Below are 16316 nucleotides of genomic sequence, written 5' to 3'. Positions count from 1 at the left end.
GGAGTGTTAAAGCAGACAAAAGCCAAAATATTAGGTGGCCATGTTGGATCTTCGTTCAATGAGAAGTAAGGAATACTCTCTCTGCCCAAATCCGGCCAAAATTATGGGCAACCCGAAATGCGTACAGGCTGTCAGTATAAATATTGACAACCAGCACTTCATTCAATTCTCAACCTCGAATAAGGGCAGCAAGCTCAGCAGCTTGAGCTGACTGCTAGGGCACTTGTGACGTCTCTACCACCGTCCGCAATGTAGTGATAGCATAAGCTGCAGTGATGATGTCATCCGGTAATTTAAAACAAGAGCCAACAACATATAATTCTTCTTGAGGGCCAGATAAGGGAAGATCAGTCAGGTCTACCCGTCCTTTCGTTTCTTCCTCTGTTTGTGAACTGCATCATTCTCAGAAGGGAGGGGTAGTAACGTGGCTTTATTCAGAGTGGCACATCTCTTAATTGTAATGTGTTCACAAACAGTGTCAATTCATAGCCAGTAATACTGGTGAGGTGCTGTGTCTTCATCAAGTTCAAAAGGGTATCCACAGCATGGGGTCCATAATTGTGAGGTCTGTATCAAGTATGAGTCCAGCTGATTATTTGATTGAAGTGGCCAAAGCTGAGACTATTCTGAGGCAACTCGAAAGTGCCCTAGCAACACAGTCAAGCACAGCAGAAAAGTAAGAGCAAGGCCTCTGCTTATCCCTAAGCGTTTGCATTAGGACAGAAAGCGTGAAGCCAGCCATCTCGTGGACATAGAGCACAAACTGTTTACTATAATTAGGAGTACCAAGCACCGGAGCCAAATAAAGCACAGTTTTTATTGTTAAAAAAAACTGCTGGTGTTCGGGTGTCCAGGGCTAGGGCTCATGCACTGCTTTTGTTGTTAATACAAGCAAAGGTTTGATTAGTAGCAAATAATTTGGTATCCACTGTCGAGAATAAGAAGTAATTCCTTGGGAGAGTAGTTGGCCTAATGGCTAGGGCGGTCGACCTCGAACCTGCGGAACGGGGTATATGTCTCGGCAATGACGCTGAACATCCTGTGATTCTGGGCAAATCCCTTAATTTCCCCGTGCCGAACAAAAATCAATGTGACCTCAAGTAATGCAACTGGTGCTATGTAAAGCGCTCTGATACCCGATTCGGGTAACGTTTGCGCTTTATAAAACTCTGTAAGATAAAAATAAATACAATAAAAATACTTATAAAAGCATGAATATCTTTCTGAGTTTTTGGAAAGGGCATTTTAACAATGGTATTGATATGCTCAGGGGTCAACCTCCTACCCTCCTTCAACAGTAGGTGACCTAAATAGGTAACCTTTTGACAATACTGAATTTTTTAAAGGGAAACCTTATGACCATGATGTGCAATGACAATTTCACTGTTCCATATTAAGCGATCAAGAGCTCATCGACATATCGCACAAATACATTACCAGGAGGAAGCGATAGTGAATCCAACCAACTTTTCTTTGCCTGCTTATAGATGCTAGGACTTTTGGTATAGCCTTGAGGAGCGCAACAGAATCTTAAACTTCTGCCGGCCAGTGTAAACCTAAACAAATACCGACTGTCTGGGTGAATGGGTATACTAAAGAAAGCATTTTTCAAATCAATACCAGAGAAGAACTGAGCAGTAGATGGAATCATCGTTAGGAGCGTAGTAATATCAGGAACCACCAGAAATTGCTGAACTACAATTTTATTGACCTCTTGCAAATCAATCACACAATGATAGATATCAATAACATCAGAGGAACCCCAGGATGTCCTCTTAAGGACCAGAAGAAAAGGGCTATTACAGATGTTTCTTCAACTACTCCCTTTCGTATCAAGTCCTGAATAATCTGAAGAAGCGCCCATTCTTCTGCTTGTGATATCTTATACTGAGGGATGCAGGGCAGAACATCATTATCTAGCTTGTATAGGAACTAGTGGTATATGCATCAGACCCACATCTGTATCACCTGTGGCCCAACGTGTGGGTGGTCCATGAGCAAATTTAGCTGGAAGTGGTGCATCCTGAGACAAACACTGCCTAGCAATTACATCCGGACCCATAGTAATACAAACACCGGCAGGGGAACAATAGACAGTAGCATGCAATTTGTACAACAGATCCAAACCCATTCGATTTTCACCACAAGTAGATGTTAAAAACGAAGATTCCACAGTGAATGAACCAACAGTCAGTGCAAGGGGTCAGAAAATGGGGCTTACCACAAATACACCTGAAAAACCTACCGAAACATTATTGTGGCCAGACAGAGCCTCCCCGGGCACCATATGCTGAGAAACAGAACTTTTCGTCGCACCTGTACCCACCAAAAAATTCCTTAGCTGAGACTTATAAATCTGCTTTGACATACAAACCACACTGATCTACAGGTATCAGCACAGGTCCCTCACTCTGTCCATGGCTGTCCTAACTATCGAACATACCTTTTACATCATCCATGTCATATTCATCTTGATAATACTGTCCATCTCTCTGGTCATCACAATAATGACTGTCAGAATGGCTCACAGAAGCCTCAGTATTCTGATTTTTTCTCGGCTCTACGGCCCTTACCACCAGAACCTTATCCTCTGGGGATGCGACCTTCTGTAATAGCACCGGACACTGACTGCGCCAATGTCCTTCCTCCTTACAATGCGCTCACTGATTCTGGCCCAAAGGTATCACTGAAGGATGCCTAGTACACAGAAGTTGTCTAGAGGGACCTCCTCATCCCCTACAATATCTCCTAAAAGCTTGCTGCAGCAACACCTTCGTCTTTAAATCTATATGCTTTTTATCAGTCTAATCCTTCTCCTCCTGATCGCCATGTTCATACTAATGGGCCATATTCAAAATAACAGAAGGAGAAGACGTAGACCAAGCGCTCTAATACGCCTGCAAATGAGTCATTATTTCAGGAAGAAGATTAGTAACAAACCTATCAACAAACAATCAAACTCCACCCTCAGTGGACATATCCTACACACTATAATCCAAAAACATATCTTCAAACCGAGTAAAAAAATCTGACACCCTCTCATCCTTCTTCTGTCGACAAGCCGTCAATCTGTCTCAACTTACCTTCTTAGGGGGAATACATTTGTGCATATATGTAATGATACAGTCAGGCAAAGCAAGTATTTCAGCGCAAGGTTTATCACCTGGCTTCCTTTCCTGATCCCATCCTTTAATTACATCCCTTGTACAACCCAACTCCGCAACATGATCTTGAGTGGGAACCTGTCTCCAAGTATCAACCGGGCCAAGAAGACCAAAAAACATTTCAATATCAGCGAGAGTCATTGCAGTAGAAGAGGCACCCTCAGTTAATTCCTTATAATAAGCTATAGGATTTTTCCAACATAGTCTTAAGGGCTAAAACCTCACTTCTTTTCCACGGAGTATAAACCCATTGCTCCGGGAAACGGGAAGCTACGGCTGGTCTGGTGATGTTACCGAGCTGATCCGTTAACTCAGGCACTTCTGGATGATATATTGGAGGAACCTCGCGCATAGGGAATGGAGTAATTTTAGTGGGACTCTTTTAAAAAAAATAACTCTATAGGAAACTATAGTATTAATATTTGTGAGCACCTGTCCTGGGGCTAAATCAGCAATATTAAAATTATCTTTAATATCATATAACACTTGTGAAGCCTCAATTTTATTATGTATGTGCTACAGGTTGATCAAAGTAGCAGACATAGGCTGAAGAACATGCTGCTGTAGAAAAGGCTCAAACTCACACACAGCCTGCCAAATGTTTTCAGCACCATAAACCGGATTACTGGCCCACTTCATAGCCTGTCTGGCTAACACTTCCTTCTCATCTTCCCCTACTCCAGAGAGCACCAACGGACCCATCCATTCCCTGAATTTCATCCAATCTCTTTCCTCAAACCTATGTACAGCTGTCTCAGCATTCAAAGGCATCGGAGGATGAAAAAACCCTAGAAGAAGAAGCGACAGAAGTAACAGGTACAATCGTTGTTAACGCTTGAACCGCGGGAGAAGGAAAGATATACAGGAGTTGGATGTAGATGTACTAGAAGTCACAGTCAGCAAAGAATGCGAAGGCAAAGAAGGAGCAGGAGGTGCAGTAGCCGAAGCCATCAAAGTAACAACCGTAGATACAGAAATAGCTGCAGCAGATGAAGTAGGCTGATGTGACTGTAAAGGAATTGCGGGATATATCCTCTGCAGGGCATAAGGAGGTGGGGGTTGAGTATCTAACAACTCCTTTACAAAAGTGTCATTCTCTTCTTTGGCCAAATCAGACATTCCATTCCTGACTCCTGATTTTCCCTATTATATGCCACTGCTTTCTGTGTCAATGTGTGCATTTTCCCTTTCCATGCGTCCCTCTGCATCTTTAATCGTCTCTGTCTGGCCTCCTTCTGCCAAGTCCAAACAATCGTAGTCAAACATTGATTGTCTACTCTGTCTTTAAAATACCTGTTCCTGTAAAAAACCAATTTTTTGTTCATCAAAGGTGCCTGTCAAAGGCCACTGACACTCGGCATTGTCTCACGTATATTTTTGCCATAGTGTAGTAAACGTAGTAAACATAATAAGGCCAAGACCATGTTTCACATACATATCAAAATCAGGGCTGCCTTCGGGAGGCACAGGTTGAGCCTCTTCCATTCGAGCATCTGCAGAACATCAACAACAACACAAATTCCAAAACTTGTGGAAACCAGGCCTTTTTGAAAGAAAAACAAAATAGTTAATTTTTACCTGGGAAAATATTTTAAAATACTTTTTATCAAGACAGTCCTTAGACCATACCAAACTTAAACTCAAACGGTCCCATATCCACAAAGAACCAAAACAAAATCACCTGATATCAGTGCTACAACGAACGGTTATCCACTATAGACTCTTCAGACCAAACAGTCAGATCCAAGGGTTTCACTGTTCAAGACTCCAGTCGGGGTGACCACTGGGTGAGGCACCGTCTGGAAGGACAGAAGGAGCTGCTGCGAGCAATAGAAACTCTTCATGCAGGGATCCATGAGCCGTCAGTCTGACCCAACAATATTCTCGGCCTCCCCCGTCTGCCGAAAGGGGATGGATCAATCGCCCGAAGGAGTGCATGTTCAGGCACCAACTGAAGGAAGCGACCAGTTTAGGGCCACCTGTATCACTAATGACCACCGCTCAGCCTTCTGTATTAAATGAAGAGTTATTCAGACAGGAGAGAATACAAACCAATAGCTGTTTATTCATATACACTCAGAGCGGAGCCCCATCTGCCCAGTCACTAGGAGTGCTGCAGAGGGAACTGAAATCAGCAAGCATAGAGATACATTATGTATGTTTTGTAACCAGGTGAAAACACGCCCACAGTGGAATTTTCCAAGCAGGTGCAGTAAAACAGTGAAATACAGAAAAAACGGTTTAGTCCTCCTATCTTACACAAAGTTTCATGGCCCAAGGTCATTCCATCTGGAGCCCGCCAGCAGACAAGGGGGAGAGGGCCTCTATCTGGTGAGAAAGCTATGTGCTGACATGAACAGTGGGGGAACATCACTTACAACGTATTTTTCACAACGCACTACCATTACATCGCAACCATTACAACGCATACCATTACAACGCATTACGCTGGGGGGCACTCTAGGATAGGGAATATATTTAATTTACTATCCAACACCTTCCCTGCTATCCACGGGGACTGGAGTTGGAATAGTAAATTAAATAATTCACTATCCAGCGCCTAAAAGCATTATGCGTTGTAATGGACTGCGTGGTAAAAACCGCGTTGTAAAGGCATGCGATTTAAAAGCATGCGTTGTAGTGACACCAATCCGAACAGTGTGCTCATTACTGAAACGAAACATAAGTGCAGGCTCGTCCCGTGCAGGGCGTTATACCGGGCGGTGACGTCAGGCAGGGGAGGGTCAGGGTGGGGGTTTGTAATATGCGGGATATGGACCATTACAGGTAAGTACCGAAAAAAGAAAAAAAAACAAATTTCGTTGCCTGCGCTGCATCACATTTAGCGATGCAGCGCAGGTAACGAAATTCTTTTTTTTTTTTCGGTACTTACTGTAATGGTCCATATCCTGCATTTTACAACCCCCCACCCTGACCCTCACCGCCTGACGTCACCGCCCCGGTATAACGCCCTGCACGGGCCGTGTCTGTCCAAGTGAAGAAACAAAACTCAAAGAGGGGCGTTTGCTCGGAAATAAACTAGATCAGTTTTGAACAGCCCAAAATGACGCCCCAATAGATAATGGCGCAGAGAATGCTAATATACATGGAGCATGAGTGAGCATAAACGATTTCTATTCCAGCATGGTAACACAATCTGAAAGGAGGCATTAAGAGGTGAAATGTTTTCATTTCTCCTTTCTTCACCTACTTTGCATGCATGCTGCACTGTGCAGCACACTACAAAGTGGGAAAAGTGTTTGAACTTGTCTATGCATAGCATTTTGTACAGATAGGTTACCCTTCGTGAACAAAACCTATGTTAGACTCAGGAGCGCACCCTGGCGCTATGGCCACAGCAGCTGAAATTGCCGCCCGCACTAGGAGGGAAAGAGGAACTGAGGGACATATCTCTGTAGATAAGGCGCTTTCCTGCTCCTTTCTCGTCATGCTACGCATTTCAGCCTCTTTGAGGGCTGCACTGCGTTTCGTGCATTTTTTGAACATCTGGCCCCTAGTTTGCCACTGTTGACCTGGAATTGTACCACACTGTGCTTGTCAACTAGTGGCAGGGGCTGTGGTTCTAAGGCTGGGAGATTAAGTTGTTTACAGGTACAACTACATATTTTTATTGTCTTGTGTGCCATCTACTCCAAGTTCCCAGTCCCCTCCACTGTAACGTGTCTTGTGACTCAGTAACTGTGTCTAAATATTAATCTTCACAATACACAATCATTACATGTGGTTGCTCACATGTTGAAATGCTTTAACAAAAGATAGAAGTTGATGCCTATTTATTCCACTAACCTACAGTCCATGTAATGTTCATATTAGGCAAAACAGAGACCTTGAATACAGACATACCCAGTGGGCAAAGGAGTGACCAACAATTCACACACAAACCTTGTTGCTGGGATCCTAGCGCACTTCATAGAAGGAGTTGTAGAATTAGAAGTCTTCACATAGAACGAATGATTGCATTACATAATAGTGACTATTTTAATGTTACAGCATTGTACTTGGCTAGTATCTGTGAAGTAGGAAAATTGCTAGGTTACAAATAAAGGAACAATGAGAGGTACCCAATGAACTGTAGCAGTGCTTTACAGGGAAATAAACAGCTTCGCTTTGTTAGCTTTGCAAGTGAACATAGTGCACTGTCCTTCATGGTCTATACAGTAACTGGTTTAAAAACATGAAGCGATACCAAGGATACCAATTATTTTAAAGCTACAGTATCCCGGAAGAACAAACTATGCATGGTGAACTTTTGATCACACTAGAAACTGGGAACATGCTTGATCTGACAACCTTGAAAACGGGTGTACTTTAGAAAGGGAGGTTTTATAATAGGCTGAAGATATAAAGGTTATGCCAACTTCAAGCAACGCCTTTGTTTACAATTTTTTTTAAAGCATACCTCTAACTAGATAGTAAAGACGGACCCTGAATAGTAATATTTTATAACAAAATTGAGATCAGTTATTACACTGGATGAAAAGGTAAGATTAGTTGAATATGCTTATGAATGTTTTTATAGGGGTGATAGCAAAACGTTCTACAAAGATTTAGGAAATCTCTAGTTTGAGAACCGCTTATGTTTTCTGAAAGCAATCATTTTCTTATAGTACTGTACGTGATATGTGGTGTTCTCTTAAAGTTGAAGATCTTTAAGTGACAAGTTAATGAGATAATAAATGAGGGAATTTACTTGAAGAGAAATTGAGTGATGCATTGTTATAGTAATTATTAGTTTTGACTGTTGTTAACATGTAGTAGCCAGAAATACAGCATCAGGTGCATTAAACAATGCAACTTTTTAGTTTATAAAGAATATCAAGGTAACATACAAGGTCCAAGGTAAGCAAAAGGTACTATGATATTGTTGGGGTGATACCCTGGGACATGTGTTACTGCACTACTACTCACCCACACACTCACGTGCACACTGAGAACATGCACACAATCACCTAATCTGTGGAGGTGTTATAGAGGCAAAGGCATTATGATGTACCTAATATCACACCCAGGTGCGCATGTCGTCACATTGTCACTCATTAAGAAACACATAGGCATACTCAGTGATGTGAGGAAGCACACTGCGTGATAGGCTAATGGAGGCAAAGGCACTATCATATACTTAGAGACACTCCCAGGACATGTATCACTGCCACTCACCCCGACACACAGGGGTACACTTAAAGACACAAACAAGCAGCGTGTCTGTGACAATGTAATGGGAGAAAAGGCACTACAGTGTACTAAGAGTCACAGGGCCTGATTCACAAAGGGCCTCAACACTGGTGACAGAGGCCCCGCAGTCGGGGGGTGTGTCCACATTCGGTGGGGACTCTCTGCAATGAGAATTCGCCCAGAGCGCAGAGACTTCCCCACGACTGGGGGCCTCTGCCAGGAGGGCGGAGGCCCTTTGTGAATCAGGCCCACACAGAGGACATATATCAGTTTACTTATACTCATCCAGGGGCACACTCAGGCACATGAACATGGGGAGAGGAGTTGGCCTAAGGGCTAGGGTGGTCGACCTCAAATCTGAGGAACCAGGTTCGAGTCTCAGCTATGACACACAGCATCTAGTGATTCTGGGCAAATCACGTAATCTCCTCGTACCTAACAAAAACGAATGTGTTCTCATGAAACGCAACTGGTGCTCGTATAAAGCGCTCTGATACCCGATAACATCAGGTCAAGTTTGCGCTATATAAAACTCTGAAAAAAACATGAACAAGACAATGAAGTACTGAGTGTTAGAGCCAGGGACATGTGTCCTCACACCGCTAGTCACAATGACACTCGAGGGCACACTCAGAGACCTGAACAAGCACACCATCACTGCTCCTTGTAGTTACACTCAATGTGGATGGCCAAAGGTTAACAAAAACAGAAAGGAGCCATCTGATTGGTTAAACTATTCTATTTCATAAACGAGTCCACAGCCTCTAGAGATAAGGAGCTCACCCATTTCCAAGACACCATTATGCTATTTGAGAAAGGCAGGCCAATGGATTAAAAGCCATCTCCATCATTGCATCAAAAGTATTCGTCTGTTCCACATCAGAAAAATATTGATATTGTGGTGGTTTCTATAGCTTCTTCTTGAAAAGTCAAAGTGACTCTCTTGAAAGACTCCCTGCGCCTTGCACTGGAGTCACTGGTATGGCTTTCGGTTACAGACTCAGCAGTGAACAAATAAGTAAAACTCATCACTTAAGACATTAAGATTTCATCGCTGTTGTCATCAAGGTTGTCATTTAATATGTCATGTGTGATGTAGGATGCGAGGCCAAAAAACAGTACATAACATGGAAACACGTTATATATAGTTTAATAAACCATAACTCTTGTTTTTAAGTGCATTTCAAAGGATTTTTTACACATACATTTGGTGTTATAAGCAAATCTCACCATATCTTAATTTTCATCATTGGGTTTGGTGCACTCGTGACGGGTGCAGGATGTGTTTCATATAATAAAAGATTCTTACATAGAAGAGAGAAAACTAGCACTCTAAAATATTTTCATTTGCTTTACTGGGCTGGACTTGGTTCGTCCCACTGTCTTTTTGGGAGAACAATTGTGAATACCCACAGACTTTTAGTGTAAACCTCACAGTTGATAGACATACAAATCACTCATGGTGAATTGTGGAACCAATAAATGAAACAATAAAAAATGCACTTTATAAACTCGACAGTATGTATGTGCTCATGTATACACATTTCCAGAAATATGTATTTATAACAAATACTTTCCGAGGATTTAAATAGCCGTTTTATTGAGATTCAATCTTGGTTCTAGAAAGGTGACTGCTGTACCCATAATTCGAGCTATATGAAGACGTACAATCGCAAATTAATTAAACAGTAATTATTCTATTGTGCCATCAACTAAGAGAATTAATTCATTTCGCGTTATCAGATACAGTGTGCCGTTAAGAGGCGAAATTAGGACCCTTGAGAATGCCCATGTGCTGTATGTAGACATGAAGGAGAAGCTAGACTATCAAAACGTGGGTGTGTTCAATCCCTTAAAATGCCAAAATCAGTGTTACTTGTAATGTATGGCATTTCATATATAATCCCTTGTTATTAGTTATAAAAAAATCACTGTTCTGTGACACAAGCGAAATTTAATATCTTAAGGCCATTGTGAGAAATTGGGTTGTTGGTTTCGTGAGTGGGGGGTGTTAGGGGTGGGGGAGGATGCAGGGTGGTGGTGACGCCCTTACTCAAACAACAGCCACAATCTTTGTTAGGGTGAACCACTAAATTAGCCAACGCTTAACCTTCTGTTAGCTTGGCACAAAAGCAGTCAGACTTTTCTTGGAGGCCATTTGTAAAGTATGGATGCATCAATTAAACAATAATAATAATAATAATAATAATAATAATAATAATAATAATAATAATAAAACACATTTATAGAGCGCATGGTTGCACTCGGCCAGTGTGTCCCACGCTGCGGTGCAAAACCTGCCTTGAAAACTTCACCCTAACCTAACACGGTGTGAATATCCCGAGGGGAAGAGATACGTTTTCAGATTTTTCCAGAAGGTACCTTCCGAGCCCTCCAGCCGGAGGCTCAAGAGAAGCTTGTTCCATTGATGTGCAGCCAAAAAGCGAAAAGACCAGCCGCCCATCCTAGCTCTCTTAATGGCAGGGACACGCACCTGGCCCATCCCCAATGATCTCAGTTGGCGTGTAGGGGAGTAGAGAATAAGTAAATCAAGTGTAAACTCAAGACAAAAAAAATCCAACACCAATTTAGAAAAATTGAGTAAACAATAAATTATTTGACACCAAAACAACAAAAATCCAAGTGAAGAGCATGGAGAGTGTGGTGGATGGTTGTTGCTGTGGCGTGAAGATCCTGTCGGGCATCGTGGATGAACTTTGTTGGAGCTTCGCTTTGTCAGTCCCCCAGGGCAGTCAATGCAGTTGTCGCTGGGGGTCACTGTAGTGTGAAGAATCAGGTTTACCAGAGCTTTGTGTTGGCTAGTAGCACAGAAAGAAAGATCTTGGCTTGAAAGGCCCCTTTGCGTCACAAAGAGCCCAAAACATCTAGATGTCTTCTTTTCTTTTAGGAGGAGCTGGGCCAGGCAGGTCCAGTGCAACAAGTCAGATGGGCTGTTGCAGGGAGACCGCTGGAGCTTGTTCTATCTCTGTAGCTCAGAATCATAGGACAGCTAACTTGCCCTTGGAGTCGGTCTAGTCTTCCTTTTGAGACAGTAGGAGAGGCCCTAGGCAGCTGGGCAGTCCACTGGCAGCAGGGCAGATCTTCTGTAGTATCCACAGGTCAAGGAATGTACTGAAGAGTGGGTTTGACAGTCCCCTTTTATACTTTGGCACATGTTGAATTGGAAGAAACATCTTGAGTCTTCCCCCTATAGAAATGGCTGTAATGTTCTGCCTCCCTGCCCTGGTCCCAGTTTTCCTGAAGTCACAATAGCATAGTGTGAAGTATTTTGTGTGTGAGCTGAGGGAGTGCCTTTGAAGTGCAAGTGTGACAGGTGGCAGCTCCACCCCTCTCATCAAGTGAGGATGATTCATCCTGTCAACAATCAGGCCCTCTGTTGCCTGGCTGTCTGGGAGAAATACATAAAGGTCAACTGCACCTAGGCATTTGTCCCAGGAAAGAGGCTGCAGGCACAAAATTAGTAGGACAAGATTGGAAGGAATGAATGAATGTGTGAAAGAAAGGAAAGATGTAATGAATGAAAGTACATAAGCATAATTGAATGAAACTCGGAAAAAGGCTGACAGGAATGTCAAACAGAAAGGAGGAAAGAAAGATAAAAGGATAGGAAGATTCAATAAGGAATAAAAAATATGAAAGATAGTTGGAAGCAATGTAGGTCAGAACATAATGCGAAGGATGGAATATATGAAAGACTGAAGCGGTATGGATTTTGCTGACACCTTGATGCAGTTTCTGTTTCAAGTTCAGGCTACAGATGGCCTCGACAAAAGAGCATAAACCCATGCTCGAAGAATGCAACAAGAGAACTTTACGAGATGCTCTTTATTTATGTATGGGAACGGCAGAAACATTTCCCCAACTGAGCACAATGACATACGCATGGACAGCATGGAGCGCGAGGATGAAAGAGATGGCAAGTCTGCGAAGAAGCAACATAGGGAATGACACAAGATTTAGGCTTCACTTTGTTGTCTAATTAATGGCCTTTGCCCGTGTGGATTTTTCTTGCTTAATAATCGATCATGCGGGATATCTGTTATGCGCCATTGAGTATAGGACTGTCAAGGAATTCTGACAGACCGTGCCATATGTTGCAGAACGAAGAATGTGTTTTTTGGATTTAAATACACAACAAATTCCTAGCCATAGAATGAAAGGCTGGATAAATTCGAGGAATACAATGATTGTACATATTTTTTCGATAAGTATTGTTATGACGAGGACCAGTGGTGCACCCACGTTCTCACATTCCACATGCTCCATTTATCAGACATTCAAAGAGAAATACCGAATAAATACCCAATAAAGTAATTGGCATCAGGGTTATAGTATCCCATCAAAACAAAAAGAGACTTACTCCTGAAGATAGAGTTTACAAGTAGTTCAGCATTCCCCTCAAAGCAATACTTCCTTAGATTTCCATTTTTCTTACATCTCAACCAGTCCAATTAGGAAAGAGGAACCATAAAATACTCGGGGGCATATTATCAACAAAGGGCGTTACATTATTGCCGCTTTTATCGATAGGAAACTGCAGATAAAGCGGCGATAATGGGCTTGATAATATGCTCTATGAATTCCAATCGAAGCCCATGTTAGATGTCAAGACATTTAACATGGGCTTTGATTGGAATTCAATAGAGCATATTATCAAGCCCATTATCGCTGCTTTATCGGCAGTTTCCTGCCGATAAAAGCGGTGATAATGTAACCCCTTGTTGATAATATGCCCCTCGGTTTTTTTACACATCAATTCAAGCACCTGTCATTGAAAAATATTTCCCCCAAAAACGTTCTATCCAATCCTTAGCAGTGATTGACTTTTTGGTAGGGAAACCTTTCTAGCATGACCCACAGGCAGCCATTTCTCAGAAAATGTTAACACATCAACTTCTTTTTGTGTGTGTTGCAAAATGTGGCGTAATTCACATGCTGTTAGATATTAAGAATAGCCTCAGCTGTAGAGTAGTGATGAGGTTTGGGGTGGGGGGTGGAGGGAGGTTGATGGATGGTCTGGCCAGTCTATTTCAATACCTGGTATTTGAAATGGCCATCTTTTGTGCGGTATTACACCGAGATGTTTGCCTTCTGTTGCTGAGCCTGTTTTTGTTGGTCATAGGACTCTGTGCACTTTACCGCTGTAACAATTGGCAAAGTGCTTGTGTGCTACCTTCCAAATGTGTTGCAATTGGTATACAGCTAATTGTCACATTAAATTTGCGTGTAAGTCCCTAGTATATGGTAGAATGGAAAGAAAGGCTGAGTCAGCAGCAGCAAGGGACCAGAGAGGAACACAGGTGGCTCTAGAAAGGAAAAGGTTTTCGGCTTGTAAAGTGAGTCAGAGAAAATGGACTTAAAGGCAAAGCTAATCACAATGCCCATTGATGATGGCGGCTTTGAAAATGTAGTGCCTCGGGTGGTAAAAGGGTCCATATACCCATAAACCTAGTGCCAGTGATAAGGAGAAACCTTGCTGGCTCTATGGAATGCTGACAGAAGGCATTATGGCCAAATGAAGCAAGCTCTCATTGTGAAGTTTGGTCTGATCCCAGAGACATATCACTCAAAGTGAAGCAAAAAATAGAAACTATCTAACCAGTAGTGGGTTGATTTAGTGGCCTACTCCAGTAAGGCACTAGATGGTTGGGTGAAGGGCAGCAAAATGAGCGTTTATTATGGGCTATACAATTTATTCATGAGAGAGCATATATTCAGTAATTGCTTTACAGAGTTGCGCCTTCACTTTATTGACACCAAGCTTACTATACCCAAAGAGCTTGGGGAGGATGTTGACCAGTGTCAAAGAGAGTAACTTGGGGGACCACCAGAAGGATGGACAGGGTACACACCAGAAGATGGAAAGGGTGATAAGGAAAACCAAAAGGAGTTCTCCAACGGCCACCAAACGTATTTTTAGGGTGAGAAGTCAAAATTCAATCTAGATTAAAAAAAAGGGTGGGTGTAATGGGAAGAAATGCCTGGACTACTTTCAGCCCATGTGTTTTGAATGTTAAATGTGTGGGCACAGACAGGGGTATATCATTTGGCCACACAGAAAGCAGCTCTTCACTGATGGGCCTGCCATTGGAAGTAGTACTGGGGAGAAGTTTCCCCCAGTTAGTTTTGGAGGAAGTACAGCGGTTACCCTAGTGACCTTGGGTGACAAAGAGATGGTGCCTAAGGCTCACATGCCTGACAATGCTAAAATATATAGGCAGTGGTTCACCATTAATAATCAGAGGATGGATACACAGAGGGCAGTATAACTAATCTTAGCTGTCGTACAGTGTCCACAGAGCAGGTAGTGCATGATGTGGTCCAACAGGTTGTGACAGCTGACAAAAGTTATCTGTGAGTCCAGGCATGCCTGGTCACTGTCTGTCAGGAAATGATCTTAAGCACACCATTTGGAAAGAGGTGGAGCCCACTCCTCACTTGGAGATGTTTGGGTTACCCGACTGTGTGTTTCTGATAACACAGTCCATGGCAGCCCAGAAAGGGTGTAATAATGAGCTGAAGCCTAAAATAGAACAGGTGCTTGCCAACATGAGGAAGGGCAGGGGGCACAGGGAATCCAAACCAGTAGTCCCCATGATCCAGTAGGAGGCTGAACCTGAGGTTTACACCATGGAATTGCCAGGGGAGGACATTGCTGCCCTGGGAGATCTGCCTAACCTTGCTGAATGGCAAGCTGAAGGAGGACCATCCTGGGTAGAGTTTTGCAAAGCACAGAAGGAGTGCCCCACTCGATGGTGGAAGGCCAAGGCACAGGTGAATGGTAACACCTCTAGTGAACCTCTTAGCTATAGGAGAATAGACTCTAGTATAGTGAGCCTAAGGTCCCTAAGCCTTGGTCAACCCATATATTGGTGGTACCCCAGTGCAACAGGGCCTTCCTACTGGTGCTATCTCAAAATATTCCCATGGCAGGACAACTGGGGCAGATCAAAACCTTTGATTAACTGGTAACCAACTTCTATTGTCATCAGATGAGGATCCGCGCAGATGCATTCCACAGGTCCTGTAATACCTGCCAGATCAGAGGCCAGACAAGAGAGAAGAGTAAGGCTGCACTACTTCGATTACCTGTGGTGAGAATCCCCTTTGAAAGGGTGGATATTGATATTGCTGGGCCTCCGTAACCCAAAACTGCCTTATGCAACTAGTTTATCCTAGTCTTTTTGGGCCATGCCACAAGGTACCCAAAGGCCACACCTCTGAGGTTGGTGACTGAGTCTGTGGTGGCCAGGACACTGATGAGGATATTTACGTGCATGGGTTTCCCCAAGGAGGTTGAGACTCACATGGGCACCAACTTCATAGTTTCCTACATAAAGTCCACATGGAATGAGTTTGGATTAACCAGAAAGTTCTCCATGCATACCAACCCATGGCCAATGAGCTGGTTGAGAGATTCAACAAGACCCATGTTAGGCATAATTATGGGCCTGTCAGATCACTTGTGGCACAATTGGGACATCTTATTATCATGCCTGTTGATTGCTTACAAAGATGGTCCTTATAAGGGAGTTGGGCTCAGTCCATTTGAACTTTGGTTTGGTCATTCTGTTAGAGGGCTTCTCAGTGTTCCAAAGGTGGGAAGGAAGCAAGTTCCCTAGAAGCCACCCCAGGATGTGGTGCGCTACATGTAGACTCTCAGATCTCTGATGAAGCAATGCTGGAAAGTGTCCATGGAGAATCTGTAATCCAGGCTGGAAGTAATGAAACACTGCTACCATCAGAAGGCCACTCTGATAGAGTTTCAACCTGGCCGAAAGGCGTGAGTGATGAAGTCTATGGAGCCTCAGGCCTTAAAAGACCGAAGGACTGGGTGCCAATGAAGTGAAGAAATGAAAAGGCGGCAGCACTTGTCTGTCGAACCACAATGCAAATTCTGATAGACTTTCTGGGGTTTTCTGCCTTGGCTATGAGAGC

Source organism: Lissotriton vulgaris, chromosome 4_1 (genome assembly GCF_964263255.1).
Source record: "Lissotriton vulgaris chromosome 4_1, aLisVul1.2, whole genome shotgun sequence".
Lineage (NCBI taxonomy): Eukaryota > Metazoa > Chordata > Amphibia > Caudata > Salamandridae > Lissotriton > Lissotriton vulgaris.
Note: the sequence above shows the minus strand (reverse complement) of the source record.